This window comes from Pseudophryne corroboree, unplaced genomic scaffold (genome assembly GCF_028390025.1).
Source record: "Pseudophryne corroboree isolate aPseCor3 unplaced genomic scaffold, aPseCor3.hap2 scaffold_2610, whole genome shotgun sequence".
Lineage (NCBI taxonomy): Eukaryota > Metazoa > Chordata > Amphibia > Anura > Myobatrachidae > Pseudophryne > Pseudophryne corroboree.
The window spans coordinates 1-20,484 of NW_026969270.1; the positions used below are offsets into that span (position 1 = coordinate 1).

Below are 20,484 nucleotides of genomic sequence, written 5' to 3' on the forward strand. Positions count from 1 at the left end.
TCATTTATGAACCAGTAGTTAGAAGTAGAAAAGTTCTAACAGAAACCACAAAGCTCATCTACAGCCACACCACACTGGATACGCCCAATCTCATCTGATCTTGGAAGCTAAGCAGTGTTGGGCCTGATTAGTACTTGGATGGGAGACCACCTGGGAATACAAGGTGCTGTAGATATTTTTATACTGCCAACACCATTCTGTTGATGCATTCAATTTTCAAACGTATTCATTTATGAACCAGTAGTTAGAAGTAGAAAAGTTCTAACAGAAACCAGAAAGTTCATCTACAGCAAGACCACACTGGATACGCCCAATCTCATCTGATCTTGGAAGCTAAGCAGTGTTGGGCCTGCTTAGTACTTGGATGGGAGACCACCGGGGAATACAAGGTGCTGTAGATATTTTTATACTGCCAACACCGTTCTGTTGATGCATTCAATTTTCAAATGTATTCATTTATGAACCAGTAGTTAGAAGTAGAAAAGTTCAAACATAAACTACAAAGCTTATCTACAGCCACACCACACTGGATACGCCCAATCTCATCTGATCTTGGAAGCTAAGCAGTGTTGGGCCTGGTTAGTACTTGGATGGGAGACCACCTGGGAATACAAGGTGCTGTAGATATTTTTATACTGCCAACACTGTTCTGTTGATGCATTCCATTTTCAAACTTATTCATTTATGAACCAGTAGTTAGAAGTAGAAAAGTTCTAACAGAAACCATAAAGCTCATCTACAGCCACACCACACTGGATACGCCCAATCTCATCTGATCTTGGAAGCTAAGCAGTGTTGGGCCTGGTTAGTACTTGGATGGGAGACCACCTGGGAATACAAGGTGCTGTAGATATTTTTATACTACCAACACCGTTCTGTTGATGCATTTCATTTTCAAACGTATTCATTTATGAACCAGTAGTTAGAAGTAGAAAAGTTCTAACAGAAACCACACAGCTCATCTACAGCCACACCACACTGGATACGCCCAATCTCATCTGATCTTGGAAGCTAAGCAGTGTTGGGCCTGGTTAGTACTTGGATGGGAGACCACCTGGGAATACAAGGTGTTGTAGATATTTTTATACTACCAACACCGTTCTGTTGATGCATTCCATTTTCAAACGTATTCATTTATGAACCAGTAGTTAGAAGTAGAAAAGTTCTAACAGAAACCAGAAAGCTCATCTACAGCCACACCACACTGGATACGCCCAATCTCATCTGATCTTGGAAGCTAAGCAGTGTAGGGCCTGGTTAGTACTTGGATGGGAGACCACCTGGGAATACAAGGTGCTGTAGATATTTTTATACTGCCAACACCGTTCTTTTGATGCATTCCATTTTCAAACGTCTTCTTTTATGAACCAGTAGTTAGAAGTAGAAAAGTTCTAACAGAAACCATAAAGCTATTCTACAGCCACACCACACTGGATATGCCCAATCTCATCTGATCTTGGAAGCTAAGCAGTGATGGGCCTGGTTAGTACTTGGATGTAGATATTTTTATACTGCCAACACCGTTCTGTTGATGCATTCCATTTTCAAACGTCTTCATTTATGAACCAGTAGTTAGAAGTAGAAAAGTTCTAACAGAAACCATAAAGCTCATCTACAGCCACACCACACTGTATACGCCCAATCTCATCTGATCTTGGAAGCTAAGCAGTGTTGGGCCTGGTAAGTACTTGGATGGGAGACCACCTGGGAATACAAGGTGCTGTAGATATTTTTATACTACCAACACCGTTCTGTTGATGCATTCCATTTTCAAACGTATTCATTTATGAACCAGTAGTTAGAAGTAGAAAAGTACTAACAGAAATCATAAAGCTATTCTACAGCCACACCATACTGGATATGCCCAATCTCATCTGATCTTGGAAGCTAAGCAGTGTTGAGCCTGGTTAGTACTTGGATGGGAGACCACCTGGGAATACAAGGTGCTGTAGATATTTTTATACTGCCAACACCATTCTGTTGATGCATTCCATTTTAAAACGTATTCATTAATGAACCAGTAGTTAGAAGTAGAAAAGTTCTAACAGAAACCAGAAAGTTCATCTACAGCAAGACCACACTGGATACGCCCAATCTCATCTGATCTTGGAAGCTAAGCAGTGTTGGGCCTGCTTAGTACTTGGATGGGAGACCACCGGGGAATACAAGGTGCTGTAGATATTTTTATACTGCCAAGACCGTTCTGTTGATGCATTCAATTTTCAAATGTATTCATTTATGAACCAGTAGTTAGAAGTAGAAAAGTTCAAACAGAAACAACAAAGCTCATCTACAGCCACACCACACTGGATACGCCCAATCTCATCTGATCTTGGAAGCTAAGCAATGTGGGGCCTGGTTAGTACTTGGATGGGAGACCACCTGGGAATACAAGGTGCTGTAGATATTTTTATACTGCCAACACCGTTCTGTTGATGCATTCCATTTTCAAACGTATTAATTTATGAACCAGTAGTTAGAAGTAGAAAAGTTCTAACAGAAACCACAAAGCTCATCTACAGCCACAGCACACTGGATACGCCCAATCTCATCTGATCTTGGAAGCTAAGTAGTGTTGGGCCTGGTTAGTACTTGGATGGGAGACCACCTGGGAATACAAGGTGCTGTAGATATTTTTATACTGCCAACACCGTTCTGTTGATGCATTCCATTTTCAAACGTATTCATTTATGAACTAGTAGTTAGAAGTAGAAAAGTTCAAACAGAAACCACAAAGCTCATCTACAGCCACACCACACTGGATACGCCAAATCTGATCTGTTCTTGGAAGCTAAGCAGTGTTGGGCCTGGTCAGTACTTGGATGGGAGACCACCTGGGAATACAAGGTACTGTAGATATTGTTATACTGCCAACACCGTTCTGTTGATGCATTCCATTTTCAAACGTATTCATTTATGAACCAGTTGTTAGAAGTAGAAAAGTTCTAACAGAAACCATAAAGCTCATCTACAGCCACACCACACTGGATACGCCCAATCTCATCTGATCTTGGAAGCTAAGCAGTGTTGGGCCTGGTTAGTAATTGGATGGGAGACCACCTGGGAATACAAGGTGCTGTAGATATTTTTATACTACCAACACCATTCTGTTGATGCATTCCATTTTAAAAAGTATTCATTTATGAACCAGTAGTTAGAAGTAGAAAAGTTCTAACAGAAACCAGAAAGTTCATCTACAGCAACACCACACTGGATACGCCCAATCTCATCTGATCTTGTTAGCTAAGCAGTGTTGGGCCTGGTTAGTACTTGGATGGGAGACCACCTGGGAATACAAGGTGCTGTAGATATTTTTATACTGCCAACACCGTTCTGTTGATGCATTCCATTTTCAAACGTATTCATTTATGAACCAGTAGTTAGAAGTAGAAAAGTTCTAACAGAAACCATAAAGCTCATCTACAGCCACACCACACTGGATACGCCCAATCTCATCTGATCTTGGAAGCTAAGCAGTGTTTGGCCTGGTTAGTACTTGGATGGGAGACCACCTGGGAATACAAGGTGCTGTAGATATTTTTATACTACCAACACCGTTCTGTTGATGCATTCCATTTTCAAACGTATTCATTTATGAACCAGTAGTTAGAAGTAGAAAAGTTCTAACAGAAACCACACAGCTCATCTACAGCCACACCACACTGGATACGCCCAATCTCATCTGATCTTGGAAGCTAAGCAGTGTTGGGCCTGGTTAGTACTTGGATGGGAGACCACCTGGGAATACAAGGTGTTGTAGATATTTTTATACTACCAACACCGTTCTGTTGATGCATTCCATTTTCAAACGTATTCATTTATGAACCAGTAGTTAGAAGTAGAAAAGTTCTAACAGAAACCAGAAAGCTCATCTACAGCCACACCACACTGGATACGCCCAATCTCATCTGATCTTGGAAGCTAAGCAGTGTTGGGCCTGGTTAGTACTTGGATGGGAGACCACCTGGGAATACAAGGTGCTGTAGATATTTTTATACTGCCAACACCGTTCTGTTGATGCATTCAATTTTCAAACGTATTCATTTATGAACCAGTAGTTAGAAGTAGAAAAGTTCTAACAGAAAACAGAAAGTTCATCTACAGCAAGACCACACTGGATACGCCCAATCTCATCTGATCTTGGAAGCTAAGCAGTGTTGGGCCTGCTTAGTACTTGGATGGGAGACCACCGGGGAATACAAGGTGCTGTAGATATTTTTATACTGCCAACACCGTTCTGTTGATGCATTCAATTTTCAAATGTATTCATTTATGAACCAGTAGTTAGAAGTAGAAAAGTTCAAACATAAACTACAAAGCTCATCTACAGCCACACCACACTGGATACGCCCAATCTCATCTGATCTTGGAAGCTAAGCAGTGTTGGGCCTGGTTAGTACTTGGATGGGAGACCACCTGGGAATACAAGGTGCTGTAGATATTTTTATACTGCCAACACCGTTCTGTTGATGCATTCCATTTTCAAATGTATTCATTTATGAACCAGTAGTTAGAAGTAGAAAAGTTCAAACATAAACTACAAAGCTCATCTACAGCCACACCACACTGGATACGCCCAATCTCATCTGGTCTTGGAAGCTAAGCAGTGTTGGGCCTGGTTAGTACTTGGATGGGAGACCACCTGGGAATACAAGGTGCTGTAGATATTTTTATACTGCCAACACCGTTCTGTTGATGCATTCCATTTTCAAACGTATTCATTTATGAACCGGTAGTTAGAAGTAGAAAAGTTCTAACAGAAACCAGAAAGTTCATCTACAGCAACACCACACTGGATACGCCCAATCTCATCTGATTTTGGAAGCTAAGCAGTGTTGGGCCTGGTTAGTACTTGGATGGGAGACCACCCGGTAATACAAGGTGCTGTAGATATTTTTATACTGCCAACACCGTTCTGTTGATGCATTCCATTTTCAAACGTATTCATTTATGAACCAGTAGTTAGAAGTAGAAAAGTTCTAACAGAAACCACAAAGCTCATCTACAGCCACAGCACACTGGATACGCCCAATCTCATCTGATCTTGGAAGCTAAGCAGTGTTGGGCCTGGTTAGTACTTGGATGGGAGACCACCTGGGAATACAAGGTGCTGTAGATATTTTTATACTGCCAATACCGTTCTGTTGATGCTTTCCATTTTCAAATGTTTTCATTTATGAACCAGTAGTTAGAAGTAGAAAAGTTCTAACAGAAACCACAAAGCTCATCTACAGCCACACCACACTGGATACGCCCAATCTCATCTGATCTTGGAAGCTAAGCAGTGTTGGGCCTGGTTAGTACTTGGATGGGAGACCACCTGAGAATACAAGGTGCTGTAGATATTTTTATACTACCAACACCGTTCTGTTGATGCATTCCATTTTAAAACATATTCATTTATGAACCAGTAGTTAGAAGTAGAAAAGTTCAAACAGAAACCACAAAGCTCATCTACAGCCACACCACACTGGATACGCCCAATCTCATCTGATCTTGGAAGCTAAGCAGTGTTGGGCCTGGTTAGTACTTGGATGGGAGACCACCTGGGAATACAAGGTGCTGTAGATATTTTTATACTGCCAACACCGTTCTGTTGATGCATTCCATTTTCAAACGTATTCATTTATGAACCAGTAGTTAGAAGTAGAAAAGTTCTAACAGAAACCACAAAGCTCATCTACAGCCACACCACACTGGATACGCCCAATCTCATCTGATCTTGGAAGCTAAGCAGTGTTGGGCCTGGTTAGTACTTGGATGGGAGACCACCTGGGAATACAAGGTGCTGTAGATATTTTTATACTGCCAACACCATTCTGTTGATGCATTCAATTTTCAAACGTATTCATTTATGAACCAGTAGTTAGAAGTAGAAAAGTTCTAACAGAAACCAGAAAGTTCATCTACAGCAAGACCACACTGGATACGCCCAATCTCATCTGATCTTGGAAGCTAAGCAGTGTTGGGCCTGCTTAGTACTTGGATGGGAGACCACCGGGGAATACAAGGTGCTGTAGATATTTTTATACTGCCAACACCGTTCTGTTGATGCATTCAATTTTCAAATGTATTCATTTATGAACCAGTAGTTAGAAGTAGAAAAGTTCAAACATAAACTACAAAGCTTATCTACAGCCACACCACACTGGATACGCCCAATCTCATCTGATCTTGGAAGCTAAGCAGTGTTGGGCCTTGTTAGTACTTGGATGGGAGACCACCTGGGAATACAAGGTGCTGTAGATATTTTTATACTGCCAACACCGTTCTGTTGATGCATTCCATTTTCAAACGTATTCATTTATGAACCAGTAGTTAGAAGTAGAAAAGTTCTAACAGAAACCATAAAGCTCATGTACAGCCACACCACACTGGATACGCCCAATCTCATCTGATCTTGGAAGCTAAGCAGTGTTGGGCCTGGTTAGTACTTGGATGGGAGACCACCTGGGAATACAAGGTGCTGTAGATATTTTTATACTACCAACACCGTTCTGTTGATGCATTTCATTTTCAAACGTATTCATTTATGAACCAGTAGTTAGAAGTAGAAAAGTTCTAACAGAAACCACACAGCTCATCTACAGCCACACCACACTGGATACGCCCAATCTCATCTGATCTTGGAAGCTAAGCAGTGTTGGGCCTGGTTAGTACTTGGATGGGAGACCACCTGGGAATACAAGGTGTTGTAGATATTTTTATACTACCAACACCGTTCTGTTGATGCATTCCATTTTCAAACGTATTCATTTATGAACCAGTAGTTAGAAGTAGAAAAGTTCTAACAGAAACCAGAAAGCTCATCTACAGCCACACCACACTGGATACGCCCAATCTCATCTGATCTTGGTAGCTAAGCAGTGTTGGGCCTGGTTAGTACTTGGATGGGAGACCACCTGGGAATACAAGGTGCTGTAGATATTTTTATACTGCCAACACCGTTCTGTTGATGCATTCAATTTTCAAACGTATTCATTTATGAACCAGTAGTTAGAAGTAGAAAAGTTCTAACAGAAACCAGAAAGTTCATCTACAGCAAGACCACACTGGATACGCCCAATCTCATCTGATCTTGGAAGCTAAGCAGTGTTGGGCCTGCTTAGTACTTGGATGGGAGACCACCGGGGAATACAAGGTGCTGTAGATATTTTTATACTGCCAACACCGTTCTGTTGATGCATTCAATTTTCAAATGTATTCATTTATGAACCAGTAGTTAGAAGTAGAAAAGTTCAAACATAAACTACAAAGCTCATCTACAGCCACACCACACTGGATACGCCCAATCTCATCTGATCTTGGAAGCTAAGCAGTGTTGGGCTTGGTTAGTACTTGGATGGGAGACCACCTGGGAATACAAGGTGCTGTAGATATTTTTATACTGCCAACACCGTTCTGTTGATGCATTCCATTTTCAAACGTATTCATTTATGAACCAGTAGTTAGAAGTAGAAAAGTTCTAACAGAAACCATAAAGCTCATGTACAGCCACACCACACTGGATACGCCCAATCTCATCTGATCTTGGAAGCTAAGCAGTGTTGGGCCTGGTTAGTACTTGGATGGGAGACCACCTGGGAATACAAGGTGCTGTAGATATTTTTATACTACCAACACCGTTCTGTTGATGCATTTCATTTTCAAACGTATTCATTTATGAACCAGTAGTTAGAAGTAGAAAAGTTCTAACAGAAACCACACAGCTCATCTACAGCCACACCACACTGGATACGCCCAATCTCATCTGATCTTGGAAGCTAAGCAGTGTTGGGCCTGGTTAGTACTTGGATGGGAGACCACCTGGGAATACAAGGTGTTGTAGATATTTTTATACTACCAACACCGTTCTGTTGATGCATTCCATTTTCAAACGTATTCATTTATGAACCAGTAGTTAGAAGTAGAAAAGTTCTAACAGAAACCAGAAAGCTCATCTACAGCCACACCACACTGGATACGCCCAATCTCATCTGATCTTGGTAGCTAAGCAGTGTTGGGCCTGGTTAGTACTTGGATGGGAGACCACCTGGGAATACAAGGTGCTGTAGATATTTTTATACTGCCAACACCGTTCTGTTGATGCATTCAATTTTCAAACGTATTCATTTATGAACCAGTAGTTAGAAGTAGAAAAGTTCTAACAGAAACCAGAAAGTTCATCTACAGCAAGACCACACTGGATACGCCCAATCTCATCTGATCTTGGAAGCTAAGCAGTGTTGGGCCTGCTTAGTACTTGGATGGGAGACCACCGGGGAATACAAGGTGCTGTAGATATTTTTATACTGCCAACACCGTTCTGTTGATGCATTCAATTTTCAAATGTATTCATTTATGAACCAGTAGTTAGAAGTAGAAAAGTTCAAACATAAACTACAAAGCTCATCTACAGCCACACCACACTGGATACGCCCAATCTCATCTGATCTTGGAAGCTAAGCAGTGTTGGGCCTGGTTAGTACTTGGATGGGAGACCACCTGGGAATACAAGGTGCTGTAGATATTTTTATACTGCCAACACCGTTCTGTTGATGCATTCCATTTTCAAACGTATTCATTTATGAACCAGTAGTTAGAAGTAGAAAAGTTCTAACAGAAACCATAAAGCTCATCTACAGCCACACCACACTGGATACGCCCAATCTCATCTGATCTTGGAAGCTAAGCAGTGTTGGGCCTGGTTAGTACTTGGATGGGAGACCACCTGGGAATACAAGGTGCTGTAGATATTTTTATACTACCAACACCGTTCTGTTGATGCATTCCATTTTCAAACGTATTCATTTATGAACCAGTAGTTAGAAGTAGAAAAGTTCTAACAGAAACCACACAGCTCATCTACAGCCACGCCACACTGGATACGCCCAATCTCATCTGATCTTGGAAGCTAAGCAGTGTTGGGCCTGGTTAGTACTTGGATGGGAGACCACCTGGGAATACAAGGTGTTGTAGATATTTTTATACTACCAACACCGTTCTGTTGATGCATTCCATTTTCAAACGTATTCATTTATGAACCAGTAGTTAGAAGTAGAAAAGTTCTAACAGAAACCAGAAAGCTCATCTACAGCCACACCACACTGGATACGCCCAATCTCATCTGATCTTGGAAGCTAAGCAGTGTAGGCCCTGGTTAGTACTTGGATGGGAGACCACCTGGGAATACAAGGTGCTGTAGATATTTTTGTACTGCCAACACCGTTCTTTTGATGCATTCCATTTTCAAACGTCTTCATTTATGAACCAGTAGTTAGAAGTAGAAAAGTTCTAACAGAAACCATAAAGCTATTCTACAGCCACACCACACTGGATATGCCCAATCTCATCTGATCTTGGAAGCTAAGCAGTGTTGAGCCTGGTTAGTACTTGGATGGGAGACCACCTGGGAATACAAGGTGCTGTAGATATTTTTATACTGCCAACACCATTCTGTTGATGCATTCCATTTTAAAACGTATTCATTAATGAACCAGTAGTTAGAAGTATAAAAGTTCTAACAGAAACCATAAAGCTATTCTACAGCCACACCACACTGGATATGCCCAATCTCATCTGATCTTGGAAGCTATGCAGTGTTGAGCCTGGTTAGTACTTGGATGGGAGACCACCTGGGAATACAAGGTGCTGTAGATATTTTTATACTACCAACACCGTTCTGTTGATGCATTCCATTTTCAAACGTATTCATTTATGAACCAGTAGTTAGAAGTAGAAAAGTTCTAACAGAAACCACACAGCTCATCTACAGCCACACCACACTGGATACGCCCAATCTCATCTGATCTTGGAAGCTAAGCAGTGTTGGGCCTGGTTAGTACTTGGATGGGAGACCACCTGGGAATACAAGGTGTTGTAGATATTTTTATACTACCAACACCGTTCTGTTGATGCATTCCATTTTCAAACGTATTCATTTATGAACCAGTAGTTAGAAGTAGAAAAGTTCTAACAGAAACCAGAAAGCTCATCTACAGCCACACCACACTGGATACGCCCAATCTCATCTGATCTTGGAAGCTAAGCAGTGTAGGGCCTGGTTAGTACTTGGATGGGAGACCACCTGGGAATACAAGGTGCTGTAGATATTTTTATACTGCCAACACCGTTCTTTTGATGCATTCCATTTTCAAACGTCTTCATTTATGAACCAGTAGTTAGAAGTAGAAAAGTTCTAACAGAAACCATAAAGCTATTCTACAGCCACACCACACTGGATATGCCCAATCTCATCTGATCTTGGAAGCTAAGCAGTGTTGAGCCTGGTTAGTACTTGGATGGGAGACCACCTGGGAATACAAGGTGCTGTAGATATTTTTATACTGCCAACACCATTCTGTTGATGCATTCCATTTTAAAACGTATTCATTAATGAACCAGTAGTTAGAAGTATAAAAGTTCTAACAGAAACCTGAAAGTTCATCTACAGCAAGACCACACTGGATACGCCCAATCTCATCTGATCTTGGAAGCTAAGCAGTGTTGGGCCTGCTTAGTACTTGGATGGGAGACCACCGGGGAATACAAGGTGCTGTAGATATTTTTATACTGCCAACACCGTTCTGTTGATGCATTCAATTTTCAAACGTATTCATTTATGAACCAGTAGTTAGAAGTAGAAAAGTTCAAACAGAAACCACAAAGCTCATCTACAGCCACAGCACACTGGATACGCCCAATCTCATCTGATCTTGGAAGCTAAGCAGTGATGGGCCTGGTTAGTACTTGGATGTAGATATTTTTATACTGCCAACACCGTTCTGTTGATGCATTCCATTTTCAAACGTCTTCATTTATGAACCAGTAGTTAGAAGTAGAAAAGTTCTAACAGAAACCATAAAGCTCATCTACAGCCACACCACACTGTATACGCCCAATCTCATCTGATCTTGGAAGCTAAGCAGTGTTGGGCCTGGTTAGTACTTGGATGGGAGACCACCTGGGAATACAAGGTGCTGTAGATATTTTTATACTACCAACACCGTTCTGTTGATGCATTCCATTTTCAAACGTATTCATTTATGAACCAGTAGTTAGAAGTAGAAAAGTACTAACAGAAATCATAAAGCTATTCTACAGCCACACCACACTGGATATGCCCAATCTCATCTGATCTTGGAAGCTAAGCAGTGTTGAGCCTGGTTAGTACTTGGATGGGAGACCACCTGGGAATACAAGGTGCTGTAGATATTTTTATACTGCCAACACCATTCTGTTGATGCATTCCATTTTAAAACGTATTCATTAATGAACCAGTAGTTAGAAGTAGAAAAGTTCTAACAGAAACCAGAAAGTTCATCTACAGCAAGACCACACTGGATACGCCCAATCTCATCTGATCTTGGAAGCTAAGCAGTGTTGGGCCTGCTTAGTACTTGGATGGGAGACCACCGGGGAATACAAGGTGCTGTAGATATTTTTATACTGCCAAGACCGTTCTGTTGATGCATTCAATTTTCAAATGTATTCATTTATGAACCAGTAGTTAGAAGTAGAAAAGTTCAAACAGAAACAACAAAGCTCATCTACAGCCACACCACACTGGATACGCCCAATCTCATCTGATCTTGGAAGCTAAGCAATGTTGGGCCTGGTTAGTACTTGGATGGGAGACCACCTGGGAATACAAGGTGCTGTAGATATTTTTATACTGCCAACACCGTTCTGTTGATGCATTCCATTTTCAAACGTATTAATTTATGAACCAGTAGTTAGAAGTAGAAAAGTTCTAACAGAAACCACAAAACTCATCTACAGCCACAGCACACTGGATACGCCCAATCTCATCTGATCTTGGAAGCTAAGTATTGTTGGGCCTGGTTAGTACTTGGATGGGAGACCACCTGGGAATACAAGGTGCTGTAGATATTTTTATACTGCCAACACCGTTCTGTTGATGCATTCCATTTTCAAACGTATTCATTTATGAACCAGTAGTTAGAAGTAGAAAAGTTCAAACAGAAACCACAAAGCTCATCTACAGCCACACCACACTGGATACGCCAAATCTGATCTGTTCTTGGAAGCTAAGCAGTGTTGGGCCTGGTCAGTACTTGGATGGGAGACCACCTGGGAATACAAGGTACTGTAGATATTGTTATACTGCCAACACCGTTCTGTTGATGCATTCCATTTTCAAACGTATTCATTTATGAACCAGTTGTTAGAAGTAGAAAAGTTCTAACAGAAACCATAAAGCTCATCTACAGCCACACCACACTGGATACGCCCAATCTCATCTGATCTTGGAAGCTAAGCAGTGTTGGGCCTGGTTAGTAATTGGATGGGAGACCACCTGGGAATACAAGGTGCTGTAGATATTTTTATACTACCAACACCATTCTGTTGATGCATTCCATTTTAAAAAGTATTCATTTATGAACCAGTAGTTAGAAGTAGAAAAGTTCTAACAGAAACCAGAAAGTTCATCTACAGCAACACCACACTGGATACGCCCAATCTCATCTGATCTTGTTAGCTAAGCAGTGTTGGGCCTTGTTAGTACTTGGATGGGAGACCACCTGGGAATACAAGGTGCTGTAGATATTTTTATACTGCCAACACAGTTCTGTTGATGCATTCCATTTTCAAATGTATTCATTTATGAACCAGTAGTTAGAAGTAGAAAAGTTCAAACAGAAACCACAAAGCTCATCTACAGCCACAGCACACTGGATATGCCCAATCTCATCTGATCTTGGAAGCTAAGCAGTGTTGGGCCTGGTTAGTACTTGGATGGGAGACCACCTGGGAATACAAGGTGCTGTAGATATTTTTATACTGTCAATACCGTTCTGTTGATGCTTTCCATTTTCAAATGTTTTCATTTATGAACCAGTAGTTAGAAGTAGAAAAGTTCTAACAGAAACCACAAAGCTCATCTACAGCCACACCACACTGGATACGCCCAATCTCATCTGATCTTGGAAGCTAAGCAGTGTTGGGCCTGGTTAGTACTTGGATGGGAAACCACCTGGGAATACAAGGTGCTGTAGATATTTTTATACTACCAACACCGTTCTGTTGATGCATTCCATTTTAAAACATATTCTTTTATGAACCAGTAGTTAGAAGTAGAAAAGTTCAAACAGAAACCACAAAGCTCATCTACAGCCACACCACACTGGATACGCCCAATCTCATCTGATCTTGGAAGCTAAGCAGTGTTGGGCCTGGTTAGTACTTGGATGGGAGACCACCTGGGAATACAAGGTGCTGTAGATATTTTTATACTGCCAACACCAATCTGTTGATGCATTCCATTTTCAAACGTATTCATTTATGAACCAGTAGTTAGAAGTAGAAAAGTTCTAACAGAAACCACAAAGCTCATCTACAGCCACACCACACTGTATACGCCCAATCTCATCTGATCTTGGAACCTAAGCAGTGTTGGGCCTGGTTAGTACTTGGATGGGAGACCACCTGGGAATACAAGGTGCTGTAGATATTTTTATACTACCAACACCGTTCTGTTGATGCATTCCATTTTCAAACGTATTCATTTATGAACCAGTAGTTAGAAGTAGAAAAGTACTAACAGAAATCATAAAGCTATTCTACAGCCACACCACACTGGATATGCCCAATCTCATCTGATCTTGGAAGCTAAGCAGTGTTGAGCCTGGTTAGTACTTGGATGGGAGACCACCTGGGAATACAAGGTGCTGTAGATATTTTTATACTGCCAACACCATTCTGTTGATGCATTCCATTTTAAAACGTATTCATTAATGAACCAGTAGTTAGAAGTAGAAAAGTTCTAACAGAAACCAGAAAGTTCATCTACAGCAAGACCACACTGGATACGCCCAATCTCATCTGATCTTGGAAGCTAAGCAGTGTTGGGCCTGCTTAGTACTTGGATGGGAGACCACCGGGGAATACAAGGTGCTGTAGATATTTTTATACTGCCAAGACCGTTCTGTTGATGCATTCAATTTTCAAATGTATTCATTTATGAACCAGTAGTTAGAAGTAGAAATGTTCAAACAGAAACAACAAAGCTCATCTACAGCCACACCACACTGGATACGCCCAATCTCATCTGATCTTGGAAGCTAAGCAATGTTGGGCCTGGTTAGTACTTGGATGGGAGACCACCTGGGAATACAAGGTGCTGTAGATATTTTTATACTGCCAACACCGTTCTGTTGATGCATTCCATTTTCAAACGTATTAATTTATGAACCAGTAGTTAGAAGTAGAAAAGTTCTAACAGAAACCACAAAGCTCATCTACAGCCACAGCACACTGGATACGCCCAATCTCATCTGATCTTGGAAGCTAAGTAGTGTTGGGCCTGGTTAGTACTTGGATGGGAGACCACCTGGGAATACAAGGTGCTGTAGATATTTTTATACTGCCAACACCGTTCTGTTGATGCATTCCATTTTCAAACGTATTCATTTATGAACCAGTAGTTAGAAGTAGAAAAGTTCAAACAGAAACCACAAAGCTCATTTACAGCCACACCACACTGGATACGCCAAATCTGATCTGTTCTTGGAAGCTAAGCAGTGTTGGGCCTGGTCAGTACTTGGATGGGAGACCACCTGGGAATACAAGGTACTGTAGATATTGTTATACTGCCAACACCGTTCTGTTGATGCATTCCATTTTCAAACGTATTCATTTATGAACCAGTTGTTAGAAGTAGAAAAGTTCTAACAGAAACCATAAAGCTCATCTACAGCCACACCACACTGAATACGCCCAATCTCATCTGATCTTGGAAGCTAAGCAGTGTTGGGCCTGGTTAGTAATTGGATGGGAGACCACCTGGGAATACAAGGTGCTGTAGATATTTTTATACTACCAACACCATTCTGTTGATGCATTCCATTTTAAAAAGTATTCTTTTATGAACCAGTAGTTAGAAGTAGAAAAGTTCTAACAGAAACCAGAAAGTTCATCTACAGCAACACCACACTGGATACGCCCAATCTCATCTGATCTTGTTAGCTAAGCAGTGTTGGGCCTGGTTAGTACTTGGATGGGAGACCACCTGGGAATACAAGGTGCTGTAGATATTTTTATACTGCCAACACAGTTCTGTTGATGCATTCCATTTTCAAATGTATTCATTTATGAACCAGTAGTTAGAAGTAGAAAAGTTCAAACAGAAACCACAAAGCTCATCTACAGCCACAGCACACTGGATACGCCCAATCTCATCTGATCTTGGAAGCTAAGCAGTGTTGGGCCTGGTTAGTACTTGGATGGGAGACCACCTGGGAATACAAGGTGCTGTAGATATTTTTATACTGCCAATACCGTTCTGTTGATGCTTTCCATTTTCAAATGTTTTCATTTATGAACCAGTAGTTAGAAGTAGAAAAGTTCTAACAGAAACCACAAAGCTCATCTACAGCCACACCACACTGGATACGCCCAATCTCATCTGATCTTGGAAGCTAAGCAGTGTTGGGCCTGGTTAGTACTTGGATGGGAGACCACCTGGGAATACAAGGTGCTGTAGATATTTTTATACTACCAACACCGATCTGTTGATGCATTCCATTTTAAAACATATTCATTTATGAACCAGTAGTTAGAAGTAGAAAAGTTCAAACAGAAACCACAAAGCTCATCTACAGCCACACCACACTGGATACGCCCAATCTCATCTGATCTTGGAAGCTAAGCAGTGTTGGGCATGGTTAGTACTTGGATGGGAGACCACCTGGGAATACAACGTGCTGTAGATATTTTTATACTGCCAACACCGTTCTGTTGATGCATTCCATTTTCAAACGTATTCATTTATGAACCAGTAGTTAGAAGTAGAAAAGTTCTAACAGAAACCACAAAGCTCATCTACAGCCACACCACACTGGATACGCCCAATCTCATCTGATCTTGGAAGCTAAGCAGTGTTGGGCCTGGTTAGTACTTGGATGGGAGACCACCTGGGAATACAAGGTGCTGTAGATATTTTTATACTGCCAACACCGTTCTGTTGATGCATTCAATTTTTAAACGTATTCATTTATGAACCAGTAGTTAGAAGTAGAAAAGTTCTAACAGAAACTAGAAAGTTCATCTACAGCAAGACCACACTGGATACGCCCAATCTCATCTGATCTTGGAAGCTAAGCAGTGTTGGGCCTGCTTAGTACTTGGATGGGAGACCACCGGGGAATACAAGGTGCTGTAGATATTTTTATACTGCCAACACCGTTCTGTTGATGCATTCAATTTTCAAATGTATTCATTTATGAACCAGTAGTTAGAAGTAGAAAAGTTCAAACATAAACTACAAAGCTCATCTACAGCCACACCACACTGGATACGCCCAATCTCATCTGATCTTGGAAGCTAAGCAGTGTTGGGCCTGGTTAGTACTTGGATGGGAGACCACCTGGGAATACAAGGTGCTGAAGATATTTTTATACTGCCAACACCGTTCTGTTGATGCATTCCATTTTCAAACGTATTCATTTATGAACCAGTAGTTAGAAGTAGAAAAGTTCTAACAGAAACCATAAAGCTCATCTACAGCCACACCACACTGGATACGCCCAATCTCATCTGATCTTGGAAGCTAAGCAGTGTTGGGCCTGGTTAGTACTTGGATGGGAGACCACCTGGGAATACAAGGTGCTGTAGATATTTTTATACTACCAACACCGTTCTGTTGATGCATTCCATTTTCAAACGTATTCATTTATGAACCAGTAGTTAGAAGTAGAAAAGTTCTAACAGAAACCACAAAGCTCATCTACAGCCACACCACACTGGATACGCCCAATCTCATCTGATCTTGGAAGCTAAGCAGTGTTGGGCCTGGTTAGTACTTGGATGGGAGACCACCTGGGAATACAAGGTGCTGTAGATATTTTTATACTACCAACACCGTTCTGTTGATGCATTCCATTTTCAAACGTATTCATTTATGAACCAGTAGTTAGAAGTAGAAAAGTTCTAACAGAAACCTCAAAGCTCATCTACAGCCACACCACACTGGATACGCCCAATCTCATCTGATCTTGGAAGCTAAGCAGTGTAGGGCCTGGTTAGTACTTGGATGGGAGACCACCTGGGAATACAAGGTGCTGTAGATATTTTTATACTGCCAACACCGTTCTGTTGATGCATTCCATTTTCAAACGTCTTCATTTATGAACCAGTAGTTAGAAGTAGAAAAGTTCTAACAGAAACCATAAAGCTCATCTACAGCCACACCACATTGTATACGCCCAATCTCATCTGATCTTGGAAGCTAAGCAGTGTTGGGCCTGGTTAGTACTTGGATGGGAGACCACCTGGGAATACAAGGTGCTGTAGATATTTTTATACTACCAACACCGTTCTGTTGATGCATTCCATTTTCAAACGTATTCATTTATGAACCAGTAGTTAGAAGTAGAAAAGTACTAACAGAAACCATAAAGCTATTCTACAGCCACACCACACTGGATATGCCCAATCTCATCTGATCTTGGAAGCTAAGCAGTGTTGAGCCTGGTTAGTACTTGGATGGGAGACCACCTGGGAATACAAGGTGCTGTAGATATTTTTATACTGCCAATACCATTCTGTTGATGCATTCCATTTTAAAATGTATTCATTAATGAACCAGTAGTTAGAAGTATAAAAGTTCTAACAGAAACCAGAAAGTTCATCTACAGCAAGACCACACTGGATACGCCCAATCTCATCTGATCTTGGAAGCTAAGCAGTGTTGGGCCTGCTTAGTACTTGGATGGGAGACCACCGGGGAATACAAGGTGCTGTAGATATTTTTATACTGCCAACACCGTTCTGTTGATGCATTCAATTTTCAAATGTATTCATTTATGAACCAGTAGTTAGAAGTAGAAAAGTTCAAACAGAAACCACAAAGCTCATCTACAGCCACAGCACACTGGATACGCCCAATCTCATCTGATCTTGGAAGCTAAGCAGTGATGGGCCTGGTTAGTACTTGGATGGGAGACCACCTGGGAATACAAGGTGCTGTAGATATTTTTATACTGCCAACACCGTTCTGTTGATGCATTCCATTTTCAAACGTCTTCATTTATGAACCAGTAGTTAGAAGTAGAAAAGTTCTAACAGAAACCATAAAGCTCATCTACAGCCACACCACACTGTATACGCCCAATCTCATCTGATCTTGGAAACTAAGCAGTGTTGGACCTGGTTAGTACTTGGATGGGAGACCACCTGGGAATACAAGGTGCTGTAGATATTTTTATACTACCAACACCGTTCTGTTGATGCATTCCATTTTCAAACGTATTCATTTATGAACCAGTAGTTAGAAGTAGAAAAGTACTAACAGAAATCATAAAGCTATTCTACAGCCACACCACACTGGATATTCCCAATCTCATCTCATCTTGGAAGCTAAGCAGTGTTGAGCCTGGTTAGTACTTGGATGGGAGACCACCTGGGAATACAAGGTGCTGTAGATATTTTTATACTGCCAACACCATTCTGTTGATGCATTCCATTTTAAAACGTATTCATTAATGAACCAGTAGTTAGAAGTAGAAAAGTTCTAACAGAAACCAGAGAGTTCATCTACAGCAAGACCACACTGGATACACCCAATCTCATCTGATCTTGGAAGCTAAGCAGTGTTGGGCCTGCTTAGTACTTGGATGGGAGACCACCGGGGAATACAAGGTGCTGTAGATATTTTTATACTGCCAAGACCGTTCTGTTGATGCATTCAATTTTCAAATGTATTCATTTATGAACCAGTAGTTAGAAGTAGAAAAGTTCAAACAGAAACAACAAAGCTCATCTACAGCCACACCACACTGGATACGCCCAATCTCATCTGATCTTGGAAGCTAAGTAGTGTTGGGCCTGGTTAGTACTTGGATGGGAGACCACCTGGGAATACAAGGTGCTGTAGATATTTTTATACTGCCAACACCGTTCTGTTGATGCATTCCATTTTCAAACGTATTCATTTATGAACCAGTAGTTAGAAGTAGAAAAGTTCAAACAGAAACCACAAAGCTCATCTACAGCCACACCACACTGGATACGCCAAATCTGATCTGATCTTGGAAGCTAAGCAGTGTTGGGCCTGGTCAGTACTTGGATGGGAGACCACCTGGGAATACAAGGTACTGTAGATATTGTTATACTGCCAACACCGTTCTGTTGATGCATTCCATTTTCAAACGTATTCATTTATGAACCAGTTGTTAGAAGTAGAAAAGTTCTAACAGAAACCATAAAGCTCATCTACAGCCACACCACACTGGATACGCCCAATCTCATCTGATCTTGGAAGCTAAGCAGTGTTGGGCCTGGTTAGTAATTGGATGGGAGACCACCTGGGAATACAAGGTGCTGTAGATATTTTTATACTGCCAACACATTTCTGTTGATGCATTCCATTTTCAAATGTATTCATTTATGAACCAGTAGTTAGAAGTAGAAAAGTTCAAACAGAAACCACAAAGCTCATCTACAGCCACACCACACTGGATATCCCAATCTCATCTGATCTTGGAAGCTAAGCAGTGTTGGGCCTGGTTAGTACTTGGATGGGAGACCACCTGGGAATACAAGGTGCTGTAGATATTTTTATACTGCCAACACAGTTCTGTTGATGCATTCCATTTTCAAATGTATTCATTTATGAACCAGTAGTTAGAAGTAGAAAAGTTCAAACAGAAACCACAAAGCTCATCTACAGCCACACCACACTGGATATCGCAATCTCATCTGATCTTGGAAGCTAAGCAGTGTTGGGCCTGGTTAGTACTTGGATGGGAGACCACCTGGGAATACAAGGTGCTGTAGATATTTTTATACTACCAACACCGTTCTGTTGATGCATTCCATTTTCAAACGTATTCATTTATGAACCAGTAGTTAGAAGTAGAAAAGTTCTAATAGAAACCACAAAGCTTATCTACAGCCACACCACACTGGATACGCCCAAACTCATCTGATCTTGGAAGCTAAGCAGTGTTGGGCCTGGTTAGTACTTGGATGGGAGACCACCTGGGAATACAAGGTGCTGTAGATATTTTTATACCGCCAACACCGTTCTGTTGATGCATTCCATTTTCAAACGTATTCATTTATGAACCAGTAGTTAGAAGTAGAAAAGTTCTAACAGAAACCACAAAGCTCATCTACAGCCACACCAGACTGGATACGCCCAATCTCATCTGATCTTGGAAGCTAAGCAGTGTTGGGCCTGGTTAGTACTTGGATGGGAGACCACCTAAGAATACAAGGTGCTGTAGATATTTTTATACTGCCAACACCGTTCTGTTGATGCATTCCATTTTCAAACATATTCATTTATGAACCAGTAGTTAGAAGTAGAAAAGTTCTAACAGAAACCAGAAAGTTCATCTACAGCAACACCACACTGGATACGCCCAATCTCCTCTGATCTTGGAAGCTAAGCAGTGTTGGGCCTGGTTAGTACTTGGATGGGAGACCACCTGGGAATACAAGGTGCTGTAGATATTTTTATACTACCAACATCGTTCTGTT

General features: G+C 41.2%; 74 non-coding genes and 15 pseudogenes across 74 annotated transcripts; all 89 read left to right on the forward strand.

The window, feature by feature from the left end:
* Nucleotides 1–56: 56 nt before the first annotated feature.
* LOC135012981 (5S ribosomal RNA) lies at nucleotides 57–175 on the forward strand. Its single transcript, XR_010211785.1, has one exon. It is a non-coding gene; the product is annotated as a 5S ribosomal RNA (ribosomal RNA).
* Nucleotides 176–282: 107 nt separating this feature from the next.
* Nucleotides 283–401, forward strand: LOC135012877 (5S ribosomal RNA). The gene has a single exon (XR_010211718.1). It is a non-coding gene; the product is annotated as a 5S ribosomal RNA (ribosomal RNA).
* A 107-nt stretch (nucleotides 402–508) lies between these two features.
* On the forward strand, nucleotides 509–627 carry LOC135012980 (5S ribosomal RNA). The gene has a single exon (XR_010211784.1). It is a non-coding gene; the product is annotated as a 5S ribosomal RNA (ribosomal RNA).
* Nucleotides 628–734: 107 nt separating this feature from the next.
* On the forward strand, nucleotides 735–853 carry LOC135012778 (5S ribosomal RNA). The gene has a single exon (XR_010211623.1). It is a non-coding gene; the product is annotated as a 5S ribosomal RNA (ribosomal RNA).
* Nucleotides 854–960: 107 nt separating this feature from the next.
* On the forward strand, nucleotides 961–1,079 carry LOC135012786 (5S ribosomal RNA). Its single transcript, XR_010211631.1, has one exon. It is a non-coding gene; the product is annotated as a 5S ribosomal RNA (ribosomal RNA).
* Nucleotides 1,080–1,186: 107 nt separating this feature from the next.
* Nucleotides 1,187–1,305, forward strand: LOC135012974 (5S ribosomal RNA). The gene has a single exon (XR_010211778.1). It is a non-coding gene; the product is annotated as a 5S ribosomal RNA (ribosomal RNA).
* Nucleotides 1,306–1,610: 305 nt separating this feature from the next.
* LOC135012800 (5S ribosomal RNA) lies at nucleotides 1,611–1,729 on the forward strand. The gene has a single exon (XR_010211644.1). It is a non-coding gene; the product is annotated as a 5S ribosomal RNA (ribosomal RNA).
* A 107-nt stretch (nucleotides 1,730–1,836) lies between these two features.
* On the forward strand, nucleotides 1,837–1,955 carry LOC135012926 (5S ribosomal RNA; annotated as a pseudogene).
* Nucleotides 1,956–2,062: 107 nt separating this feature from the next.
* Nucleotides 2,063–2,181, forward strand: LOC135012878 (5S ribosomal RNA). Its single transcript, XR_010211719.1, has one exon. It is a non-coding gene; the product is annotated as a 5S ribosomal RNA (ribosomal RNA).
* Nucleotides 2,182–2,288: 107 nt separating this feature from the next.
* Nucleotides 2,289–2,407, forward strand: LOC135012849 (5S ribosomal RNA). Its single transcript, XR_010211692.1, has one exon. It is a non-coding gene; the product is annotated as a 5S ribosomal RNA (ribosomal RNA).
* A 107-nt stretch (nucleotides 2,408–2,514) lies between these two features.
* On the forward strand, nucleotides 2,515–2,633 carry LOC135012869 (5S ribosomal RNA). The gene has a single exon (XR_010211710.1). It is a non-coding gene; the product is annotated as a 5S ribosomal RNA (ribosomal RNA).
* Nucleotides 2,634–2,740: 107 nt separating this feature from the next.
* LOC135012945 (5S ribosomal RNA) lies at nucleotides 2,741–2,859 on the forward strand (annotated as a pseudogene).
* Nucleotides 2,860–2,966: 107 nt separating this feature from the next.
* On the forward strand, nucleotides 2,967–3,085 carry LOC135012836 (5S ribosomal RNA). The gene has a single exon (XR_010211679.1). It is a non-coding gene; the product is annotated as a 5S ribosomal RNA (ribosomal RNA).
* Nucleotides 3,086–3,192: 107 nt separating this feature from the next.
* On the forward strand, nucleotides 3,193–3,311 carry LOC135012908 (5S ribosomal RNA). The gene has a single exon (XR_010211750.1). It is a non-coding gene; the product is annotated as a 5S ribosomal RNA (ribosomal RNA).
* A 107-nt stretch (nucleotides 3,312–3,418) lies between these two features.
* Nucleotides 3,419–3,537, forward strand: LOC135012852 (5S ribosomal RNA). The gene has a single exon (XR_010211694.1). It is a non-coding gene; the product is annotated as a 5S ribosomal RNA (ribosomal RNA).
* A 107-nt stretch (nucleotides 3,538–3,644) lies between these two features.
* LOC135012787 (5S ribosomal RNA) lies at nucleotides 3,645–3,763 on the forward strand. Its single transcript, XR_010211632.1, has one exon. It is a non-coding gene; the product is annotated as a 5S ribosomal RNA (ribosomal RNA).
* Nucleotides 3,764–3,870: 107 nt separating this feature from the next.
* Nucleotides 3,871–3,989, forward strand: LOC135012790 (5S ribosomal RNA). The gene has a single exon (XR_010211634.1). It is a non-coding gene; the product is annotated as a 5S ribosomal RNA (ribosomal RNA).
* A 107-nt stretch (nucleotides 3,990–4,096) lies between these two features.
* Nucleotides 4,097–4,215, forward strand: LOC135012879 (5S ribosomal RNA). Its single transcript, XR_010211720.1, has one exon. It is a non-coding gene; the product is annotated as a 5S ribosomal RNA (ribosomal RNA).
* A 107-nt stretch (nucleotides 4,216–4,322) lies between these two features.
* Nucleotides 4,323–4,441, forward strand: LOC135012801 (5S ribosomal RNA). Its single transcript, XR_010211645.1, has one exon. It is a non-coding gene; the product is annotated as a 5S ribosomal RNA (ribosomal RNA).
* Nucleotides 4,442–4,548: 107 nt separating this feature from the next.
* Nucleotides 4,549–4,667, forward strand: LOC135012809 (5S ribosomal RNA). Its single transcript, XR_010211653.1, has one exon. It is a non-coding gene; the product is annotated as a 5S ribosomal RNA (ribosomal RNA).
* A 107-nt stretch (nucleotides 4,668–4,774) lies between these two features.
* On the forward strand, nucleotides 4,775–4,893 carry LOC135012932 (5S ribosomal RNA; annotated as a pseudogene).
* A 107-nt stretch (nucleotides 4,894–5,000) lies between these two features.
* Nucleotides 5,001–5,119, forward strand: LOC135012842 (5S ribosomal RNA). Its single transcript, XR_010211685.1, has one exon. It is a non-coding gene; the product is annotated as a 5S ribosomal RNA (ribosomal RNA).
* A 107-nt stretch (nucleotides 5,120–5,226) lies between these two features.
* On the forward strand, nucleotides 5,227–5,345 carry LOC135012983 (5S ribosomal RNA). Its single transcript, XR_010211787.1, has one exon. It is a non-coding gene; the product is annotated as a 5S ribosomal RNA (ribosomal RNA).
* Nucleotides 5,346–5,452: 107 nt separating this feature from the next.
* On the forward strand, nucleotides 5,453–5,571 carry LOC135012812 (5S ribosomal RNA). Its single transcript, XR_010211656.1, has one exon. It is a non-coding gene; the product is annotated as a 5S ribosomal RNA (ribosomal RNA).
* Nucleotides 5,572–5,678: 107 nt separating this feature from the next.
* LOC135012823 (5S ribosomal RNA) lies at nucleotides 5,679–5,797 on the forward strand. Its single transcript, XR_010211667.1, has one exon. It is a non-coding gene; the product is annotated as a 5S ribosomal RNA (ribosomal RNA).
* Nucleotides 5,798–5,904: 107 nt separating this feature from the next.
* On the forward strand, nucleotides 5,905–6,023 carry LOC135012880 (5S ribosomal RNA). Its single transcript, XR_010211721.1, has one exon. It is a non-coding gene; the product is annotated as a 5S ribosomal RNA (ribosomal RNA).
* Nucleotides 6,024–6,130: 107 nt separating this feature from the next.
* Nucleotides 6,131–6,249, forward strand: LOC135012771 (5S ribosomal RNA). The gene has a single exon (XR_010211617.1). It is a non-coding gene; the product is annotated as a 5S ribosomal RNA (ribosomal RNA).
* Nucleotides 6,250–6,356: 107 nt separating this feature from the next.
* Nucleotides 6,357–6,475, forward strand: LOC135012820 (5S ribosomal RNA). The gene has a single exon (XR_010211664.1). It is a non-coding gene; the product is annotated as a 5S ribosomal RNA (ribosomal RNA).
* Nucleotides 6,476–6,582: 107 nt separating this feature from the next.
* On the forward strand, nucleotides 6,583–6,701 carry LOC135012788 (5S ribosomal RNA). The gene has a single exon (XR_010211633.1). It is a non-coding gene; the product is annotated as a 5S ribosomal RNA (ribosomal RNA).
* Nucleotides 6,702–6,808: 107 nt separating this feature from the next.
* On the forward strand, nucleotides 6,809–6,927 carry LOC135012780 (5S ribosomal RNA). The gene has a single exon (XR_010211625.1). It is a non-coding gene; the product is annotated as a 5S ribosomal RNA (ribosomal RNA).
* Nucleotides 6,928–7,034: 107 nt separating this feature from the next.
* LOC135012882 (5S ribosomal RNA) lies at nucleotides 7,035–7,153 on the forward strand. Its single transcript, XR_010211723.1, has one exon. It is a non-coding gene; the product is annotated as a 5S ribosomal RNA (ribosomal RNA).
* A 107-nt stretch (nucleotides 7,154–7,260) lies between these two features.
* Nucleotides 7,261–7,379, forward strand: LOC135012777 (5S ribosomal RNA). The gene has a single exon (XR_010211622.1). It is a non-coding gene; the product is annotated as a 5S ribosomal RNA (ribosomal RNA).
* A 107-nt stretch (nucleotides 7,380–7,486) lies between these two features.
* On the forward strand, nucleotides 7,487–7,605 carry LOC135012821 (5S ribosomal RNA). The gene has a single exon (XR_010211665.1). It is a non-coding gene; the product is annotated as a 5S ribosomal RNA (ribosomal RNA).
* A 107-nt stretch (nucleotides 7,606–7,712) lies between these two features.
* LOC135012791 (5S ribosomal RNA) lies at nucleotides 7,713–7,831 on the forward strand. Its single transcript, XR_010211635.1, has one exon. It is a non-coding gene; the product is annotated as a 5S ribosomal RNA (ribosomal RNA).
* A 107-nt stretch (nucleotides 7,832–7,938) lies between these two features.
* Nucleotides 7,939–8,057, forward strand: LOC135012781 (5S ribosomal RNA). Its single transcript, XR_010211626.1, has one exon. It is a non-coding gene; the product is annotated as a 5S ribosomal RNA (ribosomal RNA).
* Nucleotides 8,058–8,164: 107 nt separating this feature from the next.
* On the forward strand, nucleotides 8,165–8,283 carry LOC135012884 (5S ribosomal RNA). The gene has a single exon (XR_010211724.1). It is a non-coding gene; the product is annotated as a 5S ribosomal RNA (ribosomal RNA).
* A 107-nt stretch (nucleotides 8,284–8,390) lies between these two features.
* Nucleotides 8,391–8,509, forward strand: LOC135012835 (5S ribosomal RNA). Its single transcript, XR_010211678.1, has one exon. It is a non-coding gene; the product is annotated as a 5S ribosomal RNA (ribosomal RNA).
* Nucleotides 8,510–8,616: 107 nt separating this feature from the next.
* On the forward strand, nucleotides 8,617–8,735 carry LOC135012846 (5S ribosomal RNA). The gene has a single exon (XR_010211689.1). It is a non-coding gene; the product is annotated as a 5S ribosomal RNA (ribosomal RNA).
* Nucleotides 8,736–8,842: 107 nt separating this feature from the next.
* On the forward strand, nucleotides 8,843–8,961 carry LOC135012831 (5S ribosomal RNA). Its single transcript, XR_010211674.1, has one exon. It is a non-coding gene; the product is annotated as a 5S ribosomal RNA (ribosomal RNA).
* A 107-nt stretch (nucleotides 8,962–9,068) lies between these two features.
* Nucleotides 9,069–9,187, forward strand: LOC135012828 (5S ribosomal RNA). Its single transcript, XR_010211671.1, has one exon. It is a non-coding gene; the product is annotated as a 5S ribosomal RNA (ribosomal RNA).
* A 107-nt stretch (nucleotides 9,188–9,294) lies between these two features.
* On the forward strand, nucleotides 9,295–9,413 carry LOC135012913 (5S ribosomal RNA; annotated as a pseudogene).
* A 107-nt stretch (nucleotides 9,414–9,520) lies between these two features.
* Nucleotides 9,521–9,639, forward strand: LOC135012939 (5S ribosomal RNA; annotated as a pseudogene).
* A 107-nt stretch (nucleotides 9,640–9,746) lies between these two features.
* Nucleotides 9,747–9,865, forward strand: LOC135012792 (5S ribosomal RNA). The gene has a single exon (XR_010211636.1). It is a non-coding gene; the product is annotated as a 5S ribosomal RNA (ribosomal RNA).
* A 107-nt stretch (nucleotides 9,866–9,972) lies between these two features.
* On the forward strand, nucleotides 9,973–10,091 carry LOC135012975 (5S ribosomal RNA). The gene has a single exon (XR_010211779.1). It is a non-coding gene; the product is annotated as a 5S ribosomal RNA (ribosomal RNA).
* A 107-nt stretch (nucleotides 10,092–10,198) lies between these two features.
* Nucleotides 10,199–10,317, forward strand: LOC135012914 (5S ribosomal RNA; annotated as a pseudogene).
* A 107-nt stretch (nucleotides 10,318–10,424) lies between these two features.
* On the forward strand, nucleotides 10,425–10,543 carry LOC135012885 (5S ribosomal RNA). The gene has a single exon (XR_010211725.1). It is a non-coding gene; the product is annotated as a 5S ribosomal RNA (ribosomal RNA).
* Nucleotides 10,544–10,848: 305 nt separating this feature from the next.
* LOC135012774 (5S ribosomal RNA) lies at nucleotides 10,849–10,967 on the forward strand. Its single transcript, XR_010211619.1, has one exon. It is a non-coding gene; the product is annotated as a 5S ribosomal RNA (ribosomal RNA).
* A 107-nt stretch (nucleotides 10,968–11,074) lies between these two features.
* Nucleotides 11,075–11,193, forward strand: LOC135012915 (5S ribosomal RNA; annotated as a pseudogene).
* Nucleotides 11,194–11,300: 107 nt separating this feature from the next.
* Nucleotides 11,301–11,419, forward strand: LOC135012886 (5S ribosomal RNA). The gene has a single exon (XR_010211726.1). It is a non-coding gene; the product is annotated as a 5S ribosomal RNA (ribosomal RNA).
* A 107-nt stretch (nucleotides 11,420–11,526) lies between these two features.
* On the forward strand, nucleotides 11,527–11,645 carry LOC135012815 (5S ribosomal RNA). The gene has a single exon (XR_010211659.1). It is a non-coding gene; the product is annotated as a 5S ribosomal RNA (ribosomal RNA).
* A 107-nt stretch (nucleotides 11,646–11,752) lies between these two features.
* LOC135012928 (5S ribosomal RNA) lies at nucleotides 11,753–11,871 on the forward strand (annotated as a pseudogene).
* A 107-nt stretch (nucleotides 11,872–11,978) lies between these two features.
* Nucleotides 11,979–12,097, forward strand: LOC135012946 (5S ribosomal RNA; annotated as a pseudogene).
* Nucleotides 12,098–12,204: 107 nt separating this feature from the next.
* Nucleotides 12,205–12,323, forward strand: LOC135012837 (5S ribosomal RNA). Its single transcript, XR_010211680.1, has one exon. It is a non-coding gene; the product is annotated as a 5S ribosomal RNA (ribosomal RNA).
* A 107-nt stretch (nucleotides 12,324–12,430) lies between these two features.
* LOC135012854 (5S ribosomal RNA) lies at nucleotides 12,431–12,549 on the forward strand. The gene has a single exon (XR_010211696.1). It is a non-coding gene; the product is annotated as a 5S ribosomal RNA (ribosomal RNA).
* Nucleotides 12,550–12,656: 107 nt separating this feature from the next.
* LOC135012865 (5S ribosomal RNA) lies at nucleotides 12,657–12,775 on the forward strand. The gene has a single exon (XR_010211707.1). It is a non-coding gene; the product is annotated as a 5S ribosomal RNA (ribosomal RNA).
* A 107-nt stretch (nucleotides 12,776–12,882) lies between these two features.
* Nucleotides 12,883–13,001, forward strand: LOC135012784 (5S ribosomal RNA). The gene has a single exon (XR_010211629.1). It is a non-coding gene; the product is annotated as a 5S ribosomal RNA (ribosomal RNA).
* Nucleotides 13,002–13,108: 107 nt separating this feature from the next.
* Nucleotides 13,109–13,227, forward strand: LOC135012858 (5S ribosomal RNA). The gene has a single exon (XR_010211700.1). It is a non-coding gene; the product is annotated as a 5S ribosomal RNA (ribosomal RNA).
* Nucleotides 13,228–13,334: 107 nt separating this feature from the next.
* On the forward strand, nucleotides 13,335–13,453 carry LOC135012861 (5S ribosomal RNA). The gene has a single exon (XR_010211703.1). It is a non-coding gene; the product is annotated as a 5S ribosomal RNA (ribosomal RNA).
* A 107-nt stretch (nucleotides 13,454–13,560) lies between these two features.
* LOC135012916 (5S ribosomal RNA) lies at nucleotides 13,561–13,679 on the forward strand (annotated as a pseudogene).
* A 107-nt stretch (nucleotides 13,680–13,786) lies between these two features.
* Nucleotides 13,787–13,905, forward strand: LOC135012887 (5S ribosomal RNA). Its single transcript, XR_010211727.1, has one exon. It is a non-coding gene; the product is annotated as a 5S ribosomal RNA (ribosomal RNA).
* A 107-nt stretch (nucleotides 13,906–14,012) lies between these two features.
* LOC135012816 (5S ribosomal RNA) lies at nucleotides 14,013–14,131 on the forward strand. Its single transcript, XR_010211660.1, has one exon. It is a non-coding gene; the product is annotated as a 5S ribosomal RNA (ribosomal RNA).
* A 107-nt stretch (nucleotides 14,132–14,238) lies between these two features.
* Nucleotides 14,239–14,357, forward strand: LOC135012871 (5S ribosomal RNA). The gene has a single exon (XR_010211712.1). It is a non-coding gene; the product is annotated as a 5S ribosomal RNA (ribosomal RNA).
* Nucleotides 14,358–14,464: 107 nt separating this feature from the next.
* LOC135012950 (5S ribosomal RNA) lies at nucleotides 14,465–14,583 on the forward strand (annotated as a pseudogene).
* A 107-nt stretch (nucleotides 14,584–14,690) lies between these two features.
* LOC135012833 (5S ribosomal RNA) lies at nucleotides 14,691–14,809 on the forward strand. Its single transcript, XR_010211676.1, has one exon. It is a non-coding gene; the product is annotated as a 5S ribosomal RNA (ribosomal RNA).
* A 107-nt stretch (nucleotides 14,810–14,916) lies between these two features.
* On the forward strand, nucleotides 14,917–15,035 carry LOC135012909 (5S ribosomal RNA). The gene has a single exon (XR_010211751.1). It is a non-coding gene; the product is annotated as a 5S ribosomal RNA (ribosomal RNA).
* Nucleotides 15,036–15,142: 107 nt separating this feature from the next.
* LOC135012843 (5S ribosomal RNA) lies at nucleotides 15,143–15,261 on the forward strand. Its single transcript, XR_010211686.1, has one exon. It is a non-coding gene; the product is annotated as a 5S ribosomal RNA (ribosomal RNA).
* A 107-nt stretch (nucleotides 15,262–15,368) lies between these two features.
* Nucleotides 15,369–15,487, forward strand: LOC135012870 (5S ribosomal RNA). Its single transcript, XR_010211711.1, has one exon. It is a non-coding gene; the product is annotated as a 5S ribosomal RNA (ribosomal RNA).
* A 107-nt stretch (nucleotides 15,488–15,594) lies between these two features.
* LOC135012826 (5S ribosomal RNA) lies at nucleotides 15,595–15,713 on the forward strand. Its single transcript, XR_010211669.1, has one exon. It is a non-coding gene; the product is annotated as a 5S ribosomal RNA (ribosomal RNA).
* Nucleotides 15,714–15,820: 107 nt separating this feature from the next.
* LOC135012881 (5S ribosomal RNA) lies at nucleotides 15,821–15,939 on the forward strand. Its single transcript, XR_010211722.1, has one exon. It is a non-coding gene; the product is annotated as a 5S ribosomal RNA (ribosomal RNA).
* Nucleotides 15,940–16,046: 107 nt separating this feature from the next.
* Nucleotides 16,047–16,165, forward strand: LOC135012889 (5S ribosomal RNA). Its single transcript, XR_010211730.1, has one exon. It is a non-coding gene; the product is annotated as a 5S ribosomal RNA (ribosomal RNA).
* Nucleotides 16,166–16,272: 107 nt separating this feature from the next.
* Nucleotides 16,273–16,391, forward strand: LOC135012830 (5S ribosomal RNA). Its single transcript, XR_010211673.1, has one exon. It is a non-coding gene; the product is annotated as a 5S ribosomal RNA (ribosomal RNA).
* A 107-nt stretch (nucleotides 16,392–16,498) lies between these two features.
* Nucleotides 16,499–16,617, forward strand: LOC135012895 (5S ribosomal RNA). The gene has a single exon (XR_010211735.1). It is a non-coding gene; the product is annotated as a 5S ribosomal RNA (ribosomal RNA).
* Nucleotides 16,618–16,724: 107 nt separating this feature from the next.
* On the forward strand, nucleotides 16,725–16,843 carry LOC135012906 (5S ribosomal RNA). The gene has a single exon (XR_010211748.1). It is a non-coding gene; the product is annotated as a 5S ribosomal RNA (ribosomal RNA).
* Nucleotides 16,844–16,950: 107 nt separating this feature from the next.
* LOC135012976 (5S ribosomal RNA) lies at nucleotides 16,951–17,069 on the forward strand. The gene has a single exon (XR_010211780.1). It is a non-coding gene; the product is annotated as a 5S ribosomal RNA (ribosomal RNA).
* Nucleotides 17,070–17,176: 107 nt separating this feature from the next.
* LOC135012806 (5S ribosomal RNA) lies at nucleotides 17,177–17,295 on the forward strand. Its single transcript, XR_010211650.1, has one exon. It is a non-coding gene; the product is annotated as a 5S ribosomal RNA (ribosomal RNA).
* Nucleotides 17,296–17,402: 107 nt separating this feature from the next.
* LOC135012917 (5S ribosomal RNA) lies at nucleotides 17,403–17,521 on the forward strand (annotated as a pseudogene).
* Nucleotides 17,522–17,628: 107 nt separating this feature from the next.
* On the forward strand, nucleotides 17,629–17,747 carry LOC135012890 (5S ribosomal RNA). Its single transcript, XR_010211731.1, has one exon. It is a non-coding gene; the product is annotated as a 5S ribosomal RNA (ribosomal RNA).
* Nucleotides 17,748–17,854: 107 nt separating this feature from the next.
* LOC135012864 (5S ribosomal RNA) lies at nucleotides 17,855–17,973 on the forward strand. Its single transcript, XR_010211706.1, has one exon. It is a non-coding gene; the product is annotated as a 5S ribosomal RNA (ribosomal RNA).
* Nucleotides 17,974–18,080: 107 nt separating this feature from the next.
* On the forward strand, nucleotides 18,081–18,199 carry LOC135012868 (5S ribosomal RNA). The gene has a single exon (XR_010211709.1). It is a non-coding gene; the product is annotated as a 5S ribosomal RNA (ribosomal RNA).
* Nucleotides 18,200–18,306: 107 nt separating this feature from the next.
* On the forward strand, nucleotides 18,307–18,425 carry LOC135012949 (5S ribosomal RNA; annotated as a pseudogene).
* A 107-nt stretch (nucleotides 18,426–18,532) lies between these two features.
* Nucleotides 18,533–18,651, forward strand: LOC135012863 (5S ribosomal RNA). The gene has a single exon (XR_010211705.1). It is a non-coding gene; the product is annotated as a 5S ribosomal RNA (ribosomal RNA).
* Nucleotides 18,652–18,758: 107 nt separating this feature from the next.
* Nucleotides 18,759–18,877, forward strand: LOC135012808 (5S ribosomal RNA). The gene has a single exon (XR_010211652.1). It is a non-coding gene; the product is annotated as a 5S ribosomal RNA (ribosomal RNA).
* Nucleotides 18,878–18,984: 107 nt separating this feature from the next.
* On the forward strand, nucleotides 18,985–19,103 carry LOC135012937 (5S ribosomal RNA; annotated as a pseudogene).
* Nucleotides 19,104–19,210: 107 nt separating this feature from the next.
* LOC135012838 (5S ribosomal RNA) lies at nucleotides 19,211–19,329 on the forward strand. Its single transcript, XR_010211681.1, has one exon. It is a non-coding gene; the product is annotated as a 5S ribosomal RNA (ribosomal RNA).
* Nucleotides 19,330–19,436: 107 nt separating this feature from the next.
* On the forward strand, nucleotides 19,437–19,554 carry LOC135012905 (5S ribosomal RNA). Its single transcript, XR_010211747.1, has one exon. It is a non-coding gene; the product is annotated as a 5S ribosomal RNA (ribosomal RNA).
* A 107-nt stretch (nucleotides 19,555–19,661) lies between these two features.
* Nucleotides 19,662–19,779, forward strand: LOC135012931 (5S ribosomal RNA; annotated as a pseudogene).
* A 107-nt stretch (nucleotides 19,780–19,886) lies between these two features.
* LOC135012814 (5S ribosomal RNA) lies at nucleotides 19,887–20,005 on the forward strand. Its single transcript, XR_010211658.1, has one exon. It is a non-coding gene; the product is annotated as a 5S ribosomal RNA (ribosomal RNA).
* A 107-nt stretch (nucleotides 20,006–20,112) lies between these two features.
* Nucleotides 20,113–20,231, forward strand: LOC135012875 (5S ribosomal RNA). The gene has a single exon (XR_010211716.1). It is a non-coding gene; the product is annotated as a 5S ribosomal RNA (ribosomal RNA).
* A 107-nt stretch (nucleotides 20,232–20,338) lies between these two features.
* LOC135012856 (5S ribosomal RNA) lies at nucleotides 20,339–20,457 on the forward strand. The gene has a single exon (XR_010211698.1). It is a non-coding gene; the product is annotated as a 5S ribosomal RNA (ribosomal RNA).
* Nucleotides 20,458–20,484: the final 27 nt, after the last annotated feature.